Source organism: Megascapheus bottae, chromosome 15 (assembly GCF_031878675.1).
Source record: "Megascapheus bottae isolate mThoBot1 chromosome 15, mThoBot2.hap1, whole genome shotgun sequence".
In the NCBI taxonomy this organism is placed as follows: domain Eukaryota; kingdom Metazoa; phylum Chordata; class Mammalia; order Rodentia; family Geomyidae; genus Megascapheus; species Megascapheus bottae.
In genome coordinates, this window is record NC_143523.1 from 31,486,193 (window position 1) to 31,508,401 (window position 22,209).

At 39.9% G+C, this 22,209-nt stretch overlaps 1 protein-coding gene across 20 annotated transcripts in view; it reads left to right on the forward strand.

Annotated features, from left to right (window-relative positions):
* Sgms1 (sphingomyelin synthase 1) overlaps window positions 1–22,209 on the forward strand; it is a 244,916-nt gene that overhangs the window by 159,988 nt on the left and 62,719 nt on the right. For 18 of the 20 annotated variants that reach the window (XM_090346337.1, XM_090346330.1, XM_090346342.1 and 15 more), the window contains one exon: window positions 1,799–1,884. The gene's annotated coding sequence lies outside the window, so the exon portion shown is untranslated. Of the gene's footprint in view, window positions 1–841; window positions 926–1,798; window positions 1,885–18,185; window positions 18,356–22,209 lie in introns of those variants that run through there. The other 2 variants (XM_090346338.1, XM_090346349.1) reach the window with 2 other exon arrangements.

The following is a 22,209-nucleotide window of genomic DNA, read 5'->3' on the forward strand; positions in this document are numbered from 1 at the left end:
TGAACCTGTGTTCCTCTGGGTCTGGCTTACTTTACTTAATATGATTTTTTCCAAGCCTTTCCATTTCCTTACGATTGGGGTGATGTTGTTCTTTCTGATGGCAGCATAGAATTCCATTGTGTATAAATACCACATCTTGTTGATCCAATCAGCTATTGAGTGCTCCTGATCTTTTTTGCTCAAGGTTAGCAGTCCTGTACCACTTGAGCCACAACTACATTTCCAGCTTTTTGGTGATTAATTGGAGATAAGATTCTCTTGGATTTTCTTGTCTGAGCTAACTTTGAACCACAGTCCTCAGATCTTAGCCTTCTGAGTAGCTAGGATTGCAAGAATGAGCCTGCTGTGGAAAATCATGATGAAAAGCATACTGTTGATACTGAAAATCTTAGCAAGCATTATTTTGCTTATATCTAGCGAGGCCTGACACCTACCCCATTGCTTTGGTATTGGAGATATCCCCAGTACATCTATTTATTGAATGAATGCATTTAGGAATAGAGATATATTAAGCAGTAAAGTAGGCTAGCTTGCACAAGCTTCTGTGCCAGCCTTTTTTGATTTTCTCCTCTACTTAACTTCATTAAGAAAAGCACATCATTCATAAGGAGAGAAGCCTATTTTAGGAGAATCTCAGCTTGCTTAGCGTGTGTTGTGCATTGCTTTTGAAAATGGATCAAATATTTAGTAAGAGTGTTTCATAGTGTTATTTCTTCATCTTGGCACAGAGCTTAGATTTGGAGGTAGGAGCTTTGAAGTGTCATAGAAGTTAGTTCCTATCCCTTTCCTCCAGAATATTTAATATACCTAATACAATTTCTCTGTCAAATCAACTTTTGTAGATCTCAGTATAAATAGAAGGCCTATATTGTTCTGTTGAGAGATGCTAGACAGTTGTAAAGTACCAGCTAAGCAAGAAAACCAAGTGAGTATGACATCTGTCCTGAGTTCAAACACTGATCTCCACTAACAGGGGAAAATACAAACAGAATTAGAGGACTCAGAAGTTTCATGATTTCCTTCTCTAAAATTAAAACATGGATTCCACCCTCACAATTCTTTTTTTTTTTTGTCAGTCCTGGGGCTTGAACTCTGGGCCTGGGCTTTGTCCCTGAGCTTTTCAGCTCAAGACCACCACCCTACTCCTTGAGCCACAGAGCCGCTTCTAGTTTCCTAGTGATTAATTGGAGATAAGAGTCTCTGGGACTTCAGTAACCGGGCTGGCTTTGAACCATGATCCTCAGATCTCAGCTTCCTGAGTAGCTAGGATTATAGGCATAAGCCAACATGCCCAGCTCCACCCTCGCAATTCTTCTGTAATCATCTAGTGACAGGTACAAAGAAGCTGGACAGAAAGAACAGGTATTTTTTTGTCTATTGCGTGGCAGCCAGTGGGGTCCCAGTGTTGGAAAGAACTAGATGGAGGCCCTTGTTGACAAGCTTGCCTACTGCTCCCACTTACTTTTAAGAAGTTAGGAGGGATGGAAGTGAAAAGGGCAAGAAATTGGGTTATTCTGTTATCAGTTCCTTCTGGGAACCTGCAGATAATTTCCTAAAAACTCACTGAGATGTGTGCTAGCACCAACAGTAGAAATATTGTGTGTGTGTGTGGTATGTATGTGTGTGTTTTCCTCTTAGAGTGATATTCTATTCTTTTGCATATGGGGAAAGAACAGAAAAGACAACTATTCTTTTTTCTGTGTTTTATGTATAAATGAAGAAAAGATTACCATAGTGGAAACCAGGTAATGGCCTTTATAATCCATGAAAATCATTGCATATTTTCTTCTCATGACAGGTGATGGAAATGTACAGGAACAGTGGGAGAAGCTGGTAACTTCTAGGAAGCCAAGATGACAAGAGTTTTTTTTTGTTAAATAATCTGTAAGTAAATTTTTATTAGCACTTTGGAATTCATTTAATTACTAAAAGATTGTCTTTAAGAGGCCATGGGAAAAAGACAGCACAAAATAATTTAAAATTGTATAAGAGAATATATTCAAATTTCCCTTAAAAATCAATGTTCAGACACTTCAGAAAATGTATGCTAACATTTGAGAAATCTTATTTTTTCCATATATCTTTCTTGATAGGATATGTCATTTTGAGTTCATTGGTTTGGTTGATAAAGTAAATGTGTGTAAAGAACTGAAAGAAAATTCCTTATACCAGGTTGATGTTTAAACTGAACTTGGAACAGCCCATCTATGTTCAGGTCTCAGGAACCTTGGTTCCTATTTCCCACTCAGCTTTGGTAGGTATGTTTTAGAAATGCATATTCGTGAACTTGATGAATGTGAATAAGATTAGGTGCTTTGTCTTCACATTGTCCCAATTAGTGATTTTCTGTTATCTGTCAGTTACTATGGTCGATATTGGTTTCATTGTGATACTACTAGTACATGTGGTAGCATTGTGGAAAGATCAGCTATTTTTGAGTCAGACATCCTAGATCTGACATGTTCTTCTAAGCTTTAGCAGTTATGCAAGCTTGCAGAACCTCAGCTGACTCATTTGTTTATTAGATTTAATATGAAGGACTTAAGAGTTGTACCTTTAGTATGAAATGAAAGACTAGCAGTGGTGCATTTTAGAGCTACAATAAATGTAGTTACTTTCTGTCCTTGTTGTGTAATGAGTTATAATTTACAAGCCTTTATTCTGACTCAAGAAATTGGCTGGATCAAGTGAAACATTGCTGATTAACACTATAGGCCACAAATGTAGGAAAATGCCAGGTTAGCTCTTCCAGGAAGGCTTGTGGTGCTCACAGATTTCTGGAGTATAAATGTTCCTATCATAGCTGATTCCATACTATCAATGAGTTAACAAAAAGAAGACTAGGAAGTAGCACAATAGCATGCTGCTGTATAGCTTTCCATTAAACAGACGAAGTAATTAATTGCAAATAGCATTAGGAGCTTAGGTGTTAGTAAAATAATTGAGAAGTGATTAGTATATGAATCGTGAGCATTTATTACCTTTGTTTTAGTACAGTTAAAAATTCAGTGTCTATAATCTATCTTTCTTTATGTAGTATTGAGGATTAAACCTAGACTAATGCTACATCACTTGAGCCATGCCCCCAGCTCTATATAATTTAACCTTTATTTATACATGTGTTTAATAGCCAGCTTACTAATAATTCCCAGAAATCTATAGTTGGCTCTAGTGGACTGATGTAAACTGTCGGCCACACACTACTTACTATAGGCTTCCTGTTGTAAAGATATTTTGAAGCCATGGTTCTTCAATGATCTGTCTCAGCAACAGTGGTAAGTTTGGTTTGGCTGTTAACAGCAGGGTTTGGTTTTGAATCAATACTTGGTATAACCTAAACTCTCATGCCTTCATGGCTTCTGAAACCAAAGATAAAGGTCAAGGCCAATTTAGAATTTAAATCTCTCTTCTTCAGAGTGTGAGTAGAGTTTACACATTATCACAGCTTTGTAGCTGAACTTCTCACTGCTAGAGACCAGTCAGAATGCTCACTATCTTCTCAACTTATTTTCCTCTCTTCTCATTCTCCTTCAAGTCTGAATTCCCTGTGGTGGTGATACTTGCAGGGACAAGTGGACAGTGTACCTTTCAACCAAGTACTACATGAAGTCTTGCCGTTGATTCACAAATTTAAACTTTAATGAAAAGAAAATTTCCCCCAGAGAGGAAAGACCAAACCAAAGCGAACAGCTTAAATTTCTTTACAACTTGACTAACATATTTAGGAGTAAAATTGAGAACACAAAACAATGCTTTCTCAGTCTTTATTCTAGAAGCAGTTTCTTCTTTAGTTTTTTATTTGTTTTGTTTGCTTTTTTTCTAGTTTGTCCTTTAGAGAGATTGATTGAAGCCCAGAATTGCTAATTAATGGCTGAGATTATGGTGCTTTCCTTTTTCTTTTTAAGTTGGTCATGGGACTTGAACTCTGGGCAGGGGCCTGTCCCCGGGCTCTCCAGCTCAAGGCTAGCTAGCACTCTGCCACTTGAGCCATAGTGCCACTTCAAGTTTTCTGGTGGTTAACTGGAGATAAGAGTCTCACAGACTTTCATCCATGGGCTGGCTTTGAACTGCAGTCCTCAGATGTCAGCCTCCTGAGCAGATAGGATTTCAGGCGCAAACCACCAATGTCCTGCTGATGGTTTTTATCTTAAATTTCACTCTCCTACTTCTCAAAACACTTTCTTTATTAAACCTTAAAAACGCCTTGGATATTTCTAAACATTCATTTGTATCAATTTCCTGAATTAGTCTTATGTAATTTTTAAATGTTCATTTTCCTTATTTCCTCTTAAAATGTATTTATAGTCCCTGCTGAGTTGGGGGATTATTCTTGTTCATTTCATTTGGAAGCTCCAGGTTAATATCTGAGCATTTTGTCTGGATTATGAATGACTGACCTGAGACTTAACTAGGTTGATTGAAGGTGTCCTTAGTAACTGAAAATGAACACAGGAGTAAGAATTAATAGAATATTTTTTGTCACAGTACCTTCTGACTTATATTTTCATCATTCTCCTAAGGACAGATCTTTTGTTGCTTCTGAACATCCCCTTTGAGCTGTGGCTCAAAGTAATAGAGCACTAACCTTGAGCAAAAAAGGCTCAGAGACAGTGCTCAGGCCTCTGAATTCAAGCCCCATGGCTGACCCCCCAAAAAATTCTTATTAGATTGCTGCTAGGACTGTAGTCTTCAGATAGGCGCATTTTGCAGTCTTGTATTATGTTCTGCCTTCTTGGGAGTCATGAGTTTTGAACATAGATTCTAGTGCAAATAAAATAGACTTTAGTCTACCTAAGGAGTCAGTAATCGTGTCTGTAAAAAGGGAAATATAACTTCAAGCTGAGTATAGATACTATAAAAGATGCATCAAATACATGCTGCCTGGAGGAGAGAGAAAATTGCCTGGGTAGCAAGAGAGTAGGCGAGATCAGGGTGGGTTCCCAGAGCAGAAGATATTTGAATTGGGTACTTAATTGGTAGGTTTTTATTAAATTATAAGTTATTATTGCTAATGGGAAAGGGCTAAACAGATGAGGAAATTGTGAAATTAAAAACTCATCATCTTGGTGCATCTCTGGGGCTTTAAGCAAGTCCTGGGACTTCAGTGCATGGTTACAAGGATACAATGAGATGATCTTTGGAGCAAAAGGAGAGGAGCCAAAGTCCTCTGGAAATGGAGGTGCTGTTTTAGGTAGGTTGCCTTCTTTTATCAACATAGTAGCTAGTCTCTTTGTGGTAGCTCCTATTCTCATCAAAACATTTGCTCTTCTTCCTGTCTTTTCTCCATCTCAGGAGTAGAGTATACCTTTTCACCCTAATGAAGGCCAACTCCTATGACTGATTTGGCAGATTCTGTGTGTGTAACAATACTATGTGCCATTTCTGAGCAGGACTTTTAACATACATGGCCTAGTTCTACCATCTGTTCTGTCTTTGCTGTGTAGCTGGGATGTTCTTGCCTTCTCCCAAGTGAAGTGTTTGTAGAGTTTACAGACAGGAAGTAGACAGAAATCTCTTTGCATTGTTGGAGTGATTTGATTCTGCCTATACTATTACACCTATGCCCCTCCTTTCTTCCCTCAAACACTACCATCTCCATTTCTAGGACAAGCATGCACATGCGTAGATACTCATTCACTCTCACACACATACAAACCTGGACTCCCCCCCTTTCATCCTGCCTCCCACCTTCCCAAAACTTCCTTTTCATCTTAAGAGTACTCCCTGTTGATTGCATAAGGCCAGACTTTAACTTTCACCAGTGCTTATGCATTCCTGTGCAGAAGGTGTTCCTGGGTACTGGAGGACAGGGAGGTCTTGGGCTCATTTGAATGTGGGAAGCTCATTTTCTCAGGGTATTCCAGTGCCACTGCTTTCTATTAGTTCAGCTTCACTATTGTGTTATCTTCTTCCTGACCATGCCTTCTTAGTATCATTTAAACCCTTCCATTCTCCATTTGTGGTTTTTCATTCCATTGGTACTGATCATTTACATGACTGTATGTGTCCTTAGTTGACATGTTTCATAGGCCCTTTAACTTCACAGATGACACATTGATTTTGTTTTCTATCATAAATTGCCTAACATACTATTGCAGCAAAATTAAGCCCTTTGCCAGTTGTTTTCTTTGATTTATTTTCTCCCCTCCAGTTAATAGTTCTCTTTTCCATGTTGTGTAGAGTTCATTGTTGTTAATTGGGCTGCTCCTTTGTCTTTTGATGGTACCAGTTTGTTTTGCTTTAGTTACACCTTACCTTATTTGAAGGTAATCTCTCATAATTAGAGGGCAGGCATGTGATGACCTGACATGTCAAGGAGATCTAACTTAATTAAATACTCGTGGTAACTAGTTCTGGCTTGGATCCATGGAGTGAAATTAGGAGCTCATAGAGGCAAGTGTAACTAGTGATTTCTCTGTGAATAAATTCAGCTATTTTCTGTATTATTACTTCTGAGCACCTCTGCTTTGATTGCAGAAAACAGGGTAATTTACAATCAGAATCAACTTTTTAGAGTAGTCCTTCAACAGAAATGGTTATCAGCCTCTTGGAAAAAGAATACCTCAATAGGTTGTATTGGGAATGATCTCTGTTGTAAGTATGGTAGTTCTTTCTTTTTTTTTCTTTTTTGTCATCTGCCTGTTCTCACCTTTGGAGGATTCTTAAGTGCTGATCTTAACATGTTTTAGGACAAATCTGTTAAACGTCTTCTCTTCTCTTAAGTATGGTGTGTTCTAGGATGTTTTTAGGGCAAATATATTAAATATCTTAATGTTTTTAGGGCAAATATACTAAATATATTCTCTTGTATGTATTAAATACTGTGAAATGGAAAATGTCAATAGTGTAAAAACATAGTTCATGCCTCACAATCTGTGTAAAATGAAGATTATTTGTCTTTTTCTATTTTGGTTTTCTCTTAAAGTGCTTTAGAATAGTTAAGTATTGGTGGCTCACAACCATGATCCTAGCTATTAAGGAAGCAGAGATCTGAGGATCATGGGTTGAAGTCATCCTGGGCACAAAAATACATGTGATTCTTGTTTCTAGTAAACCACTCAGAAAAAACCAAGACCTATGAAGTGATAGAGTGCTATCTTTGAGCACAAAAAGGCTCAGGGGCAATGCCTAAGCCTTGAGTTCAAGCCCCAGGACTGGCAAAACAACAACAACAACAACAACAAAAAAAACCCAACCTCCCCACACACAAAAAAATCAACAAAAAAGGAACTTTAGAATACTTCAGAATAATGATAGTGATTTTTCAAAAAAAAAATAGGTCAAAAGAAAATGTTAATGGAAGTACTGTTAATAAATCCTTGGTTTTTGTGTAAATGAAAATATAATTTAAGACACGTAGAAAAACACTTTCTCTTATTTAGCCATGTTAAAGTACCTTCGGTTAGGAAACAGGATGTTCAAGTCTGGCTAGCGAACGTCACTGTCCATTAGTCTGTTCTCTTTTTAGGTGCTTGTACAAAGTCTGAGTCATCAGACCTTAGTCTCCTTATCTGTAAGCTCTTCCCAGTTAGCTGCTCTGACTATTAAGCTGAGAGGCCAGACACATGTGGCTCTGAAAGGGCTGTGATGTGCCTTGTCATTGACCTTGGGCATGGATAGCCTTTTTGACTCTCAGCTTCATTTTGTGTTCTATGTAGTTGTCAAACCTGCCTTGCAGGTATTACATATGGATTAGATGTAAAACATAATAAATGTAAGTTAGAAGCCACTGTCATTCCTAGGTACTCAGAGTAGGTTAGAATTGATGTTGCTTTTCTTGTTCTAGGTAGAATTTCCTTTAGGTACATAGTTATGAATGGAGTTTGAGTGCAGTATTAGAAATGTTATTGACGTTAAATTTCATACCAGCCATAAATTAAATAGATGTTTAAGGACTGTCAAGAAAATTTAGCCTCTACATTAGAGACATGCTGCCTCTAACTGAAGTGTACTCCAAGGGCTGGGCTAGAGTTCATTGACCTTAGACCTGTAAGTGCATTTTTAGAATGTAATTTATTACCAGGTTGAGGTCTGCTTGGATAAGCTTTCAGATTAAGCTTAAAATGAAATTTCTTGGTAGATGGTGAACTCTTGTTGCTACTTCTGGGAAGTAGACCCACCTTGTTCTGGGACTATGCTGCTTTTCCTGCCAACCCACCTAGATGATGCTTGCGTAGAACATCCCATCTGGTCTGCATGGCCCCTGACTGGGCCAGACAGGAGTCTTAAAGGTTTTAAAAAAAAATCCCAACTATGAGAAGAGGAATAATACCTCTTAGTAGCAGAACTGGGAGTTAGAAGAAGGCAGACTTCAGGGAAGGAGGACAAAGCTAACTTACAGAAGCAAAGATGCCATCTTATTTTGATGGTGTTCATTTTAAGATGGTCCCAAGGCCCAGCTTAGCTCCGTGCCTTTGCTCTTGTTGGCCAAATCAAGCCAGTATGTCCCACTTTGCTTTTGCCTGGGTTGCTTCTAGTGCCATTTCTGTTTCCTTTAAGTGATATAATGCTGACTAATTCATTTTGGATGTTTAAACTCAAAATATTTATTGGTGTCTTTGTCATAGGCAATTATAATAAAATATTTAATTGGGTAATAGGGAAGCTGACTTACTACCTAGCTTTTTATTACCACTTGTCATAAAAGCAGAAATATTTTATACTAATTAAGAGTAGCTGCTGACTGTAGGTTTGTGTAGAAATGGGTTTTGATAGAATGTTCTCTAATACTATCATCATATAACTTTTAGCTTTTAAACATTTAGACAAATTCATACCTGTTACAGTTCTAGAAGAACTGTCCTTTGCTACCTCTAATTTTATTAACTAAGCCATCGACATGTAGTAAACAGGTAGATATTTGTGGTTTTGATTTGCATATAAAGAGACACTTTTATATGTAAGGAGGAAGTAGTGCCCAGGCAAATTGTTACGTGTGCATAAGTGTTCCTTACTTGAAAGGAGCATGGAATGAGTCACTTCTTCTGTTCTCCTGAATGCACGAGTGTTTGGGGAACTGAGATTTGATGTGACACACTGTTCTGTAAACTTCCTTTCCTTTCAGGAAGTATTGGATGTGCTTTCCCAGTAGCGTTCTGTATTGTTGGAACATGTGAAGAGCAAAGAAACACATCTGCTACTTGGGTTCTGTTTGCCAACTGGTTTGAACAACTATAATAATTGTTTATTTTTGATGTACTACCAGTCAACGTTTTTCTTTCTACTTTGTGACTTATATAACTTAACCATCATTAGATCAACCACACTGATTATTCAGAACTGTTAAAACTGGGGATTGGAAACCTCTGAAACACTGTCTGCCTCAAAGGACTCTTATCTGGTAAGAGATGAAGATCACGGATGTCAAACATAAAAAGTGCATTAAGACACTTACGTGTTGGTGTTGTAAACTGTAACACCAAATGATCAATGAGGCACTGGTGGCTCATACCTATAATCCTAGCTATTCAAGAAACTGAGGTTTAAAGCCAGCCTTGGCAGAAAAGTAGGACAGTAACATTGAGTGAGAAAGCTAAGCAAGTGTGTGAGGCCCTGAGTTCAAACTCCATTACCAATACACACATAAAAAAAAAAAGCTCTGAGGGCTCTTGGGAGACAAGTGCAAGTGAGAGGAAAGGGGGAGAGAGGCGCTACCCAATGTTTAAGCTAGTGAGGGTATTCTCGGAGAAGACTTTGAGCAGGTCCTGAATGGTTGAAGTAGTAAACCAGTAAGTAGTGTGGGAAGATCAGCTGACTGAAGGAATGCAGGCCGAAGGTAAGGTACAAGTGGTAGACCCAGGGTTTATTCTCCACTACTGTCCAGAAAACAATAAACAAAATAGTACCCCCTCCCCAACATAAACCATAAACTGCTTAAAATTTTCATGGCTTGAATAAGGACATAGACCAAGTAATACCAAAGAACTGTTTCAATAGCTCTAACATTCTTTGGATATTTGATCTTAAAAAAATTAAAATTATTATGGGCTAGTTTGAAAAGAGTTTTAGAGTCTGGTTCCAGACTAAGAGGGTCAGGTCTTAGAGCATTTTCGAAGAATCTCAGTAGATGCTTGATGTGTATTATTTAATAAAATCCTTGTTGGACAAGTGGGGAGGTGGGCATTTTAACCACGTCCTTCAGCAAATAAGTTGGTCAGGGCCATACAGTGTCGGAGATGAGACCCATGTCTGGTTCTTTGCGCCCAGTCCCTGCCTAGCCCGGGAACTTTTCCTAGCAGAGATGAGCATCTCTACTAAGTACTTATCATAGTAAGATGAACCCTTGCTTTTTATCAGTTTTTCCAGGGCACTATCCTTTCTATCCTTTCCATTAAAATTGTTAAAGGCTTACTAGGAAAAAAAAGGCGGTGAAAGTTTACTACGAAGCCTGATAGAAATCTAGAGAAGAAAGTTCCGCCTCCACGCAGTGGTGGGGCTTACTGGTTAGGGTTGAACGCCCTGACTCGGTTCTTTTCGGTCCAGGCCACACCCAGCATTCCAAAACCCCTCTGCCGCCCGGCCACACCCACCGGCCTCGCGGGAGCCTCGGCGCCGGCTCGGCCGTCCTGGGAGGACCGGGGAGGACCGGGGAGGACCGGCGGGGACCGGCGGGGAGAGCGCGGCCGGGGGACCCGCGGGCCGGGGCTCGGGGCCCGGGCGGCGCGCGGACCGGACTCGGGAGGAGAGACTGCACGTGAGTGGTGGCTAGGTCTGGGACGCGGAGGCTCCCCGAGGTGCTCCGCGGGGAGGCTGGTCTGCGCGACGGAAAGCCCGGGGCGGGGTGGGGCGGGGAGGGGTGGCAGGATGATCCGCGCGGCTTCCTCTTCCACGGCAAGGGAAGGGAATCCCGCGCTAACGTGGAAACAGGCTCGGTGAGGCACAGCTGGTGGCGTGGGTCGGTAGAGGAATCCCCAGGCCGCCCGGACTCCGCGAGACCGGAGGGCGAGGTTTCTGCGGGTCGCTGGCTGTCAGTGGTGGGAAAGTGCGTGCGTCCCCCCCACCTCCCCCCCTTAGCCGCGCCCTGGGACCCCGGGCCGCCCCGGGGCGGTGTGGGCGCTGCGAGTCGCCGCCCGCCACCCAGGGCCCCGGAGCACAGGAGCACGTGCGCCGCGTGTTTACTCTGCAGCCCTGCTCGCGGTGTAGGGTGGTGGCCAAGGAACTGCTCCGGTGGAAATAAATACATGGAAGAAAATGCATGAATTTGCTTTCCGCTGTGCCTCAAAATAAGAAGCTGTAGTCTTAAATTTTCTGTTTTCTTGACTAGTACAAATAATTAGCCAGTGAAGATTTTATTTTAACCCAATTGAATTACCCCTCCTCTGGGAGAGTGGGATTGGGGGCCAACAGTCCACTACTGAACTTCTCCAACTTCTTGTGTTACTGCTTTTAAATTTACGGAAAAAATACATGTGGTGACCTCTTAAAAAATGCACAAGCTTTTCACCAAATGAATCAGCAAGTGGATGTGTTATTGTGCAGGAAACTTGGCTTTTTCTTGGTGCTAGGTATTGAGCTTAGGCTCCCTACACCCAGTTTCAGACTTCAGCCCTCACCTGACAATTTCGTTTAGTAGGATAGGAAATCCCCTCCACTTCTCAACCTACGGGGTGATTACTAAGGACTCAAACTGGGCAGCAGAGCCTTAACCATGACCTGAATTACTGGTGTAGACTTGAGAATGTCCCATAGTGTACCTGAATATCAGGAAGGCAGAATTACTGTTACGAATGGGAACTAAGCTATGAACAGTATGTTTCCACTTCTCCATGTATGAAGATGTCGTTGATGATGTCAGGAGAGTGGGGAAAAGTTCTTTTCAGTTGACTTTTTGTAGGGGTATAAAGGAACTCTCTCTAGAAAGAAATCCTAAATGGAATAATTTAAATAACGTGGGAAACTTTAGACCTCCAAGTTCTAGGCTGACAGTTAAACTAAGTTGCTTTGAGTTCAACAGGTAAGTAAGTTCTCATGGGAGGTAACTCATTCTGTAGACAGCTGGGGCAGTTGAAAAAGCACCCCTCAGGTGGTGAGAATGGCAAAATATTTGATCAAATCTCTATAAAGCGTAAAGGACAGTTCAGTTTAGATTGGCATTAGGCACACCACAAGGTGTGACAGCTGGATATTTGAGGGCCTTCATTTCTCAGGAACTGAGATAATTTACAGCCCTGTCTTCATTTAATCTTTATCATGGCTAAGAGATGAAGGTATTTTAGTCCTAGTGTATTGTTGAGGAAGTAGTCTCAGCCAGGTTACGTAACCTGTTTCAGATTTCACAGCTAGTTAGTTTAGGTTAGAAGTGAGCATTTGAGGTTAGCTATTTTTTCCCATGTGGCTCCAATAACTTCTAGAATTGTTTTTTCCTGACACAAAATGATCCAGAAGAGATTCTTAGTTCAAAGCAGATTTTTAAGTGATTTTAAAGGCCCTCCTGGCCCCAGTGCCAAAATCTCAAAGTTCAAGGAATGATATATTTACTCAGAAAACTTGTGGTTTTCAAATATTAACTGAGCAAGCTCTACACTTGATAAAGCAGTTAATACGTGAAGCTGTATTGGAGCTGCCCATCCTTGCTGCGCCCCCCCCCCCCCCCCCACTTCTCAGGCCCTTTGAGTTTTGAATGTCTTCTCCGGCTCCTCACAATGTAGACAGGCTTTGTTAAGACAGTACGAAACTAAAAGCTACAGCTGAAGATTTCCAGAGCTGAGTCCTCCATGTGTGAGGGCATGGCTACAGTATTTTATAAGCTTATGTGAAATGTTTTATGGTTTATGTTCACTTAGGCTAGTGTCAAACCTGTTCCTTAAGAATGAGGAAGTCATGAAAGGCACACTCTGTTGGTAGAAAAATTTTACTTGGTAGACAAGAGATGGGAAAGGCTCAGTGTGGCTCAGCAGGGGCAGGGAAGTCTGGGAAAGAATGTCTGCCAGAGCCTTGGTTAGCATGTCCTGACAAAAGGGAACTCTCCTACCTTCATAGACCATGGGCTACAGCATCCCTTCCAGGACAAGGTACTCCTCCCCCTCCCAACTCCCCCTCCCCTCCCTCCCTCCCTTCCTTCTTCCCCTCCCTCCCTCCCTCCCTCCCTCCCTCCCTCCCTCCCTCCCTCCCTCCCTCCTTCCCTCCCTTTCTTCCTGTGTGTCTTTTTTTGAGATAAGGTCTTGCTGTGTACTTCAGGCCGGCCTCCAGTTTGCAATCCTTTTGTCTTACCCTCCTGAGTATTAAGTCTAAGTCTATACATCCTACCAAGTCCCATAATATAAGTCTTCTTTAGCTGGAAAATGGGAGTTGGACCTCTGTTTAGATAAACAGGTTGATTTCTTAGACCCAAAGAGCGTCCAAGATCAGTACAATGACGTCAGATTTGTGCAAGGTACTAGCAGTGTGTCTTTATAAGGGCATTTGATAATAGCTGAGGAAAAGCACATTACTAGAGGTGGACCACAAAGGACCAAGGAGGGGATAACCCTATAGTTCTTTGATGCACTGCAGTTAGTAATTAAAAACAGATTCAAGAGCCTGACTTCAGCCTCAGCTTTTCTTCATTCATAAAACACAGATAAGAATAAGAACATTTATAGGGCTGTTGAAGATATTGAAGGATAATTTGGTAATCCATATGAATGAGTTGCATAGTGAATTGCATATCTTCTTCCCATGTGTCATTGCTGTGGCGTTTACTATGACGGTTTGCAGCAGTGCTATGTACATTTCTGGGTTTAAGTTTAAATTCATGACCAGCATGAGGTTTTGGATGGAGTCTGGAAACTGAACAGTGGTTGCCAAAGACTGGCTATGTTCACCTTATTGTATGCAAGAGCTTGATCTCTACCACCAGAAAGTAAAGTAGACACGCTGCATTCTAGCTTCTGTACAGCTGGACATGTTATCCACCTTGGCAGGTTCTTCCTTTAATGGAGCCATAGCTCCTCATGGAACTGAGATTTAGTAGGCTTGTTCTTGGAATAGGAACTTGTTTTACTGGTCTGATGTTGGGCAATTATCCTAACTCAATGGCTCTCCCTAGAGCTCAGTTTTACCTTATTTTCATATTTGGCAGTATGCGTGTATGTTTTTCATTGTTGCTACTGGGGTGGCAATTGATGGGTAAAGGGATAAATATGCTACGATACACCCTACAAAGCACAGGCCAACCTCTACCACAAAAGGCTATCCTGTCCAAAATGTCAGTAGTATAGAGGTTGAAAACCTTTGGTTTAAAAACTCTATGTAGGTTTTTATTTGGATAGTCATTTTTGCTTCACCTAGTTATTACCGAGTAGTTTATAGTAGTTTTATGGAAGAGCTTTTGAGAGTGAGTACACTCTGGAGTAGAATGCATGTTGTTTTTTTTTTTTTTTTTTTTTTGGCATCAGAAACATGGTAAACTATCATTTGCTTCATTCCCTAGAGGTATGCAGTTTTGTGTTTGGGAAGTCAGATAAACATATGCTGAAATTTCAGCCCTCTCAGCTTCTCTGCTGTGTGATTTGAGGCAAGTTTCTTTGTCACTTTACCCATGAAACCAGCTCCCTATTTCATAGGATTTAGAGGAATAAGCAGGTTATATATACTGGGAATGTAGCATAGTGTTAAATGATAACCTTTTAAAAATATTTACACTTTGGGGAATAATGGAATTGTGTAGCCCTTATTAAAATGTGAGATTTAGAAAGAGAATTGTAAAGGAAATAGACATGTTAAAAATTAGGAGATTGAAAAAATGAATGATGTCTCTGGAGAGACAAATGTGTTTGGAGATGTTACTTAGACCTTGTGGGGCAGGACCACAGGAAGCACTCAGGAAAGGAGGCAGTTAAGTCTTGTGAAAAGTGAGTCTAGATCTCATCAGGAGTTATTGTTTTATTTGCTCATAAGCAGTATAACTCTTGCTATAATAGTTTGGTTTGATTTGGTGCTGGTCCTAGGGCTTGAACTCAGGGCCTGCACTCTGTCCCCGCATTTTTACTCAAGATTAGTGTCTACCACTTGAGCCTCGGCTCCACTTCTGGCTTTTTGGTGGTTAACTGGAGAGAAGAGTCTCATGGACTTTCCTGCTTGGGCTGACATCAAACCATGATTTTCAGGTCTCAGGCTCCTGCGTAGCTAAGACTACAGGCAAGTCTCTGTTGCCTGGCAATATTCGTTTCCCAATATTTTGAAAAGTATTGTTTTGTCACCTTGAGTGATTCCTGTGCCCTCTCGGCTTCCCTCATAAAACTAAGGCAAACCAAATATACCTGGAGAGCTCCTCGAGCCCCTTTGTTGGTCCCCTTTACAACAATTGCAATCTATAGCGTTCATGTGGCTTAGTGTATGTGCTTTGAGTTTGATGGAGATTCTAGTGATCATAGGATGAAAGCAGCCTCTGGGAAGAGACTGTAAAAAGAGAGTGATGAATGCATCACACAAGGCTATACAAAGTTAGCAGAGAGATTTAGTGACTGTCAAGGCAGCATTATAATGTAGTTAAGGTTACTAACATGCTACCCTGATAAGAAATTTGTTTGTAGGGAAATTCAGAGAACTAAAATTTGGGAGACTGGAGTAGGAGAGCAAGTTTGAGGTGGTATCCTGGTCTGTTCACAGAGAAATTACCCTGTCCCAATAGAGTAGCAGCAGGATTTTCATAGATCATGTTTATATTATGCCTGAGTGTTTGAAATCTGACTGCCCAGGTTCCATACTTGACTTTGAAAGTGGGCTTACCCTCATCAGTTAGCTGTGCTCAGTCTACCTGCATTTCATGGTACACAGCATCAGGCTACACAGGAAGCCACATACAAAACTATTCTGTTCTGCACTTCCAATATGTCCATTTGTTTACAATTTAGCCTCCTCATACTGAACTTGTGCTCTTGGGAGATACATTGATCATCAGATTCCTGCATATATATACTTGGTTGTTTTGAACAGCGAAGTACTCTGGTGGCATGTTAATGCCACTAGAGTGTGATTAGCGTGAACCTTTAGTGATCATCATAGTTACGAATTTGTAAGATTAAAGGCCGGTCTTGAGTGATGATGAGTCTACCAAGAAGATACTGTCCTGGGAGGATGAGCACACTTTACCAGGATTGCCTCTCTTCACTGTGAGCATGCTTTTCTGCCTGAATCACAAGACAGAGTGTGATAACCAGTGGAATACAGCGATATAGTTATATTTTAAAAAACATCAATTTTAAAATATTGAGGAGAAAATGAGCATCACTGAATGTTTATCCTGGAAATGTGGTATTTAGTTCTGTGAGTGACTCATATAAACATGAGTAAAGCAAACTAGAGTACATTGTTATAGTTACAATTACAAGGTAAATGAACTCCTACTTAGCTAGTTAGCATATTCTGTAATTCCCATGTAAATTGCAGTTACTAAATTACAGAAGTCCCTAATCAAAGCAAATTGTAGCCAGAAGTTGGTAGTTTTTTTTTAAGTGTGGTAAAATAAAATTGCTAAGATTTATGGAAATTTATGGCGTATACTTTTTATTTGATTTTCAGGAAAATAGATTTTCTAAAATTTCTTGGGTATTTGGGCCTCAGATGCTGTAGTACACTTAAAATACTTGTAAGGCCATCTTATTCCATTGATGAAATGGCTTCCTGAATTTACCTACTGCTGATTATAAATAAATTTTAGACCCTGATCTTGAGAATTGAGGAATCCCCTCCTTAACATTGACTTTTAGTAGCAAAATCCTTAGGAGAACTAGGAACCTGATCCATTTGCTTTGATTGTGTTCCATGTACAGGTTGAAGTTACAGAATTAAATGTTTCTAACCTTGAAACTAGCCATCAGCAGTCTGGACCAAGGGAATGCCTTTTGGCTTCCACAGAGCCACAGTGAAAGAGATATGTCCAGTGGAAACCATGCAGTCCCCGTGAGACCCCCAGGGACTCTTCTTGGAGAAAGGGTGAAAATTGGATTGGGGCAGTTCCATAGGGAATAAGCAGGGAACTAGTCCCCCTAGGCTGAAGAATAGAAAAAATAAAGCAAGTATTCTGAGATCAGTCTTGCTAACATAGCATCTTCCCTTATTAGGTCTGGACTTTGATCTCTACTAGACTATTACTATCAAAATGTTCCCCAAATTTCTCTGGCTACCATTGTGTTCATATGAGATGTGTTAAGAATTTCTTTATAAGGTGATCCAAATTGTGAGCTAGTATAGAATAATACTGTGTGTGTGTATGTATGTATGTATGTATGTATGTATGTATGTATGTGTATGTGTGTGTATGTCCATCTGTATGAACTCAAGGCCTACTGTTGTCCCTGAGATTTTTTTGCTCAAGGCTAGAACTTTACCACTTGAACTACCTCTGGATTTTTTTTTAGGGGATAGTGGTAGTTAATTGGAAATAAGAGTGTCATGTACTTTCTTACCCAGTCTGGCTTCCAATTGCCATCCTCAGAGATTAGTCTCCTAAATTGCTAGGATTTACATGTGTGAGTCAGTGGTACCTAGCAGAATATAAATTGTATAGTAATTTCTGTCTTTGGGGGGGGGTACTGGGGATCAAACCTAGGGTGTTGGACTTGCTAGGCAAGTGCTTTGCCACTGAACTATATCCCAGCCTGTATTTTTAAGCTGTCAATAGAATGAATAAGAGGACTAGCACAAACTGCTTCTCTGAGCACACACTCATTTTTGCAAAGCACAGAATACTTTGAGACTATGTCTTTCTTAATAGGACAATTTATGTTAGTTGCTAGCCACAGGCCACATGCAGACATTTAAATTGAAGTGGAAAATCGTGTTTCTTGGTTTCACTAACTGCATTTAGGTGATTGGTATCACCTGTGGCTAGTGTCTACTCTATTGGGCTTAATGCTTGCATCATCTCGCACTCTGACTAAATAATGAAATGTCTTTTCTAAATGAACTTTCTTGTAGATAGGAGGAAGATTATTCAGCCAAAAGTTCAGAAAATATTGTTATGGCTTTACTATGAAATGTTTTGCATGGGCCGTAGCCCTGGGGGCTTAGTTGCCAGATTGTAGGCTACTGGGACATGAGAGCTGTGACCTAATCAGTGGGTGAGTCCCTTGATGGATTCATAATATGATGGCAGCATTAGTTGGTGGTATAATATGTTGGGCCCGAGGCCTAGTTGGAGGAATTAGGTCGCTGAGGATGGGATTGGAAAGGCTGTCTAATTTCCTCTTTTCTCTGCTTCCTAGTTTTTATGAAGTAACTAGCCACTTACGTTCTCACTGCTGTGATGTTCTGCCTCGCTACTAGGACACAAACACGGAGCCAAGTGACCATGGATAGAAGCCACGAGCCAAGTTTACAAATGGCTTATTATAGTCTGTGTAAAGAATAACTTAAACTAAAACCCAGGAAAATAGTAAGCTAATTCTTTTTTCCCCATTTCTCTTAGCAGGATAATTTGTGTGTGTGTGTGTGTGTGTGTGTGTGTTTGTGTGTTTGTGTGTTTGTGTGTTTAATAAATAGGGGCCAGGAGTTTGATCTAGTGGTAGAATGCTTGCCTAGCATGCAGGAAGATCCAGGTTCAATTCCTTGGTACCACATAACTAGAAAAACCAGAAGTGGCGCTGTGGCTTAAGCAGTCTAGCCTTGAGAAAACAGAAGGATAGTGCTTAGGCACTGAGTTCAAGCTCCAGCACTGGCAAAAAAAAAAAAAGTTTTACTGTTATTATGTTCAAAGAGGTTACATTTTCACAAGTCAGGTAATGAGTACATTTCTTTTTGGACAATGTCACGCCTTCCTTCACTTTTTTCCACTTTTTCTCTCCTGTCCCTGTTCACAAGTTGTGCAGTTTATTTTCAACATTTCAACACAGTGTCTGAGTAGACACTATTGCTACACTTTTTCACCTTTTGTCTCTCCCTTATTTAAGTAGCTCCATTGCAGATTTTAAAGGTTTACAGACAATTCAAATAACCTGTCCTCGTATACTTATCTTTTTCATACATATAGAAAGCCTGCTAATAGTTTTCCATAAAAGGCTATCCTGTTGTGGTACGAAATATACCTGGCCTATCATATTATATTCCTTGAAACTGACAATAAATAAATCTTAATAGCTAGTAAGATAAAAGCTTCTTTTTCATTTCTATGACCTGATCTGGAATGTCTAATGGCACTGTTTAGGCTTCGTAGTTTCATGAAGGCAATTGTCTCAGTTAATTTGAATTTACTGAAATGAAGGCCTACAGTAGGGATAGTAGATTCTTTTTTTTGAGAAAGCTAATGATGAGCTTTGATTCTGTTTCTTTCTGGACAGTGGCATTTAGTAAAAGATAATTGGAGGTAGGACATTAGAAAACCAGCCATTGTTGCATTGAAAGATGGTGGCACTTATGAAGCAGCCATTTCAATGCACACTGATGAAATAATTCATGAATGATTCCATTAATTAGACTTTTTACCAAACAAGTTCATTGTAATTTGGTAATGGCAGTTTTCTAAATAGTATGTTGAATTTTTTTTTTTTAAGATGTTTAAAATGTCTGCCATAGGAAATCTTATGAAAGATTTCTTGGGTCCAATAGTTTTGTATCACAGTAATCCAACTTGCATTTTGAACTTAAGTTTATAAATCAAGTTGACTAAATTAGACTAATGGAAATTCATTTGTGTTTTTGTTTTTGACTTTTTATATGGGAGGATAAACGAGTAAGACAGTAGAATCAACTTTGAAAAAGGAGTTTCTGAAAGTAAATGCTTTTAAGATTTGTTATGCTCAGGACTAGTCTGAGAGTGAGACCTTGGTGCTTTGAAAAAGAAAAGTTGGCCTTGGAGAAACAAAGCAAATGAAAAATAAGATTTTAATGGCAACTGTGAACAAGTGAAATGTATGTCCAAAGACCCCTGTGGGGAGCTTCTGCAAGGTAGAAGCTGGTTGGATGGTATAAGACCTTCTGGAGGAAAACTGTATTCCTCCAAAGACATAGAAACATGTGAGAATCAATCCAATGAAGGATTTATAGTCAGTGGAAAATCGACTTTTCTGTGTTTGATTCCCATTGCTGCCATTCTTTGATACGTATTTGTACAAATGGAAATTTCTTCCCTTCAACATTGGGTTTTCTTTTTGTTCTTTTTTTTCTTGCTTGCTTGCTTTTGTGTTGGTATTGGGACTTGAACTTTTGGTCTCACATTCTCACTTGGAATTTTCATTCAGCGTTTCTGCCCTACCACTTCTTGTTTTTGTTGTTGTTTTGTTTTGTTGTTCTTTGCTTAGGAATTGGAGATAAGGGTTTCAGAGACATTTTCTGCCAGGGATGCTTTTGAACAATGATCCTCAAATCTCAACCCACTGAATAGTTATTAATATAGATCCTGTCTCCAAACAATTTAAAAGAAATAGATAAATCAGTACATAGCAGTCACTCAGCAAACATAATTTTTCCTTTAAGAAAAAGTATCTAATATTGTGCAGATTAAGATGGTGGCCACTCAATTCAAAATTTCATATGGAATAATGAAAGACCCCGTATAGCAAAAACACTTCTTAGCAGAAAGAACAGCGCTGGAGGAATTTCAATTCCAAACTTTAGACTATTACAGGGCTATAATTCTCAAAACAGCTTGGTACTGGCACAAGAACAGGCATGAAGACCAATAGAATAGAACTGAGGACCCAGATACTAAACCACAGACCTATGGCCACCTAATCTTTGACAAGGGAGCCAAAAAAATAGAATGGAAGAAAGATAGCCTCTTCAACAAGTTGTGCTGGCAGAACTGGTTAAGCACCTGCAGAAAACTAAAGCTGGATCCTTCTTTGTCACCTTGCACTAGAATTAACTCCAAATGGATCAAAGACCTGGAGGTAAAAGCTGACACAATGAAAACTTTACAGGAAGGAATAGGAGATATACTAGGCCTCCTTGGCACAGGTAGAAACTTTCTTAATAAGGACCAAGAATCACAACAAATCAGAGAAAGGCTGGATAAGGGGGACTGCGTTAAACTGCGGAGCTTTTGTATGGCAAAGGACATAGCTAGTAAATTAATTAGGAAGCCTACAGAGTGGGAGAAGATCTTCACCAACCAAACAACCGACAAAGGCCTCATATCTAAAATATATCAACAGCTCAAAAAATTGAATCACTCCAAAACTAATCTCCAAAGTAACAACCATCCCATTAAAAAATGGGCCAAAGACTTAAAGAGAGTCTTCTCTGAAGAAGAAACAAAAATGGCCTATAGACACATGAAGAAATGTTAGACATCTCTGGTCATAAAAGAAATGCAAATCAAAACAACTCTAAGATTCCACCTCACTCCAGTTAGAATGGCCAGGATCAGGAAAACGAATAATAACAGATGCTGGAGGGGATGTGGCCAGGAGGGATCACTACTACACTGTTGGTGGGAGTGCAAACTCGTTAAACCACTATGGAAAGCAGTGTGGCAGTGCCTCAAAAGGCTAAACATAGAGCTCTCCTATGACCCAGCAATTCCACTACTTGGCATTTACCCAACCATCCAGAAACAAGTGCATACTAAATCCACTAGCCCAACATTGTTCATTGCAGCACTATTCACCATAGCAAAGATATGGAACCAACCTAGATGTCCCTCAGTTGATGAGTGGATCAACAAGTTGTGGTATTTGTACACAATGGAATTCTATGCTGCTGTCAGAATGACATTGCCCCATTTGTTAGGAAATGGAAAGACTTAGAAAAAAATCATATTAAGTGAAGTAAGCCAGACTCAAAGGAACTTAGGCCCAATGGTCATTTGTCATAATCAGTAGAAACCTTGGGCTCTACTAGCAGAGATCTGCAATAGAGCAAAATCTTGATACATAAGGCCATATAGTATGAAGCTAATTGAAAGGACCTCCAGGATATTGAAACAAAAGCCATATAACGAATGATTGTTGTCCTTAATGTACTATGTTGTCTCTCATCTCCTTTGCTGTCCCTTGGTTATCTCATATTGTTATAGTATCTCACTTGGTTATCTGATATATTGAATTTATTTGTATTTGGTTATTTGAAATTTGATAGGGAAAGGGAGAAAACCAAGACGGGTGTGGGGTGTGGGGGGGAGGGTAATGGGTACCAAGACATGTGAAAGGATATCAATGTATGTGAATTAATGCACCTTCTATCTGGCAAATATCATGTAACCCTTTTACTAATTACAAAAAAAAAAAAGCGAAAAAAAAAAAAAGATGATGGCCACTGAAAAATATTTTCAGGACTGTCCCAAATTTGAAA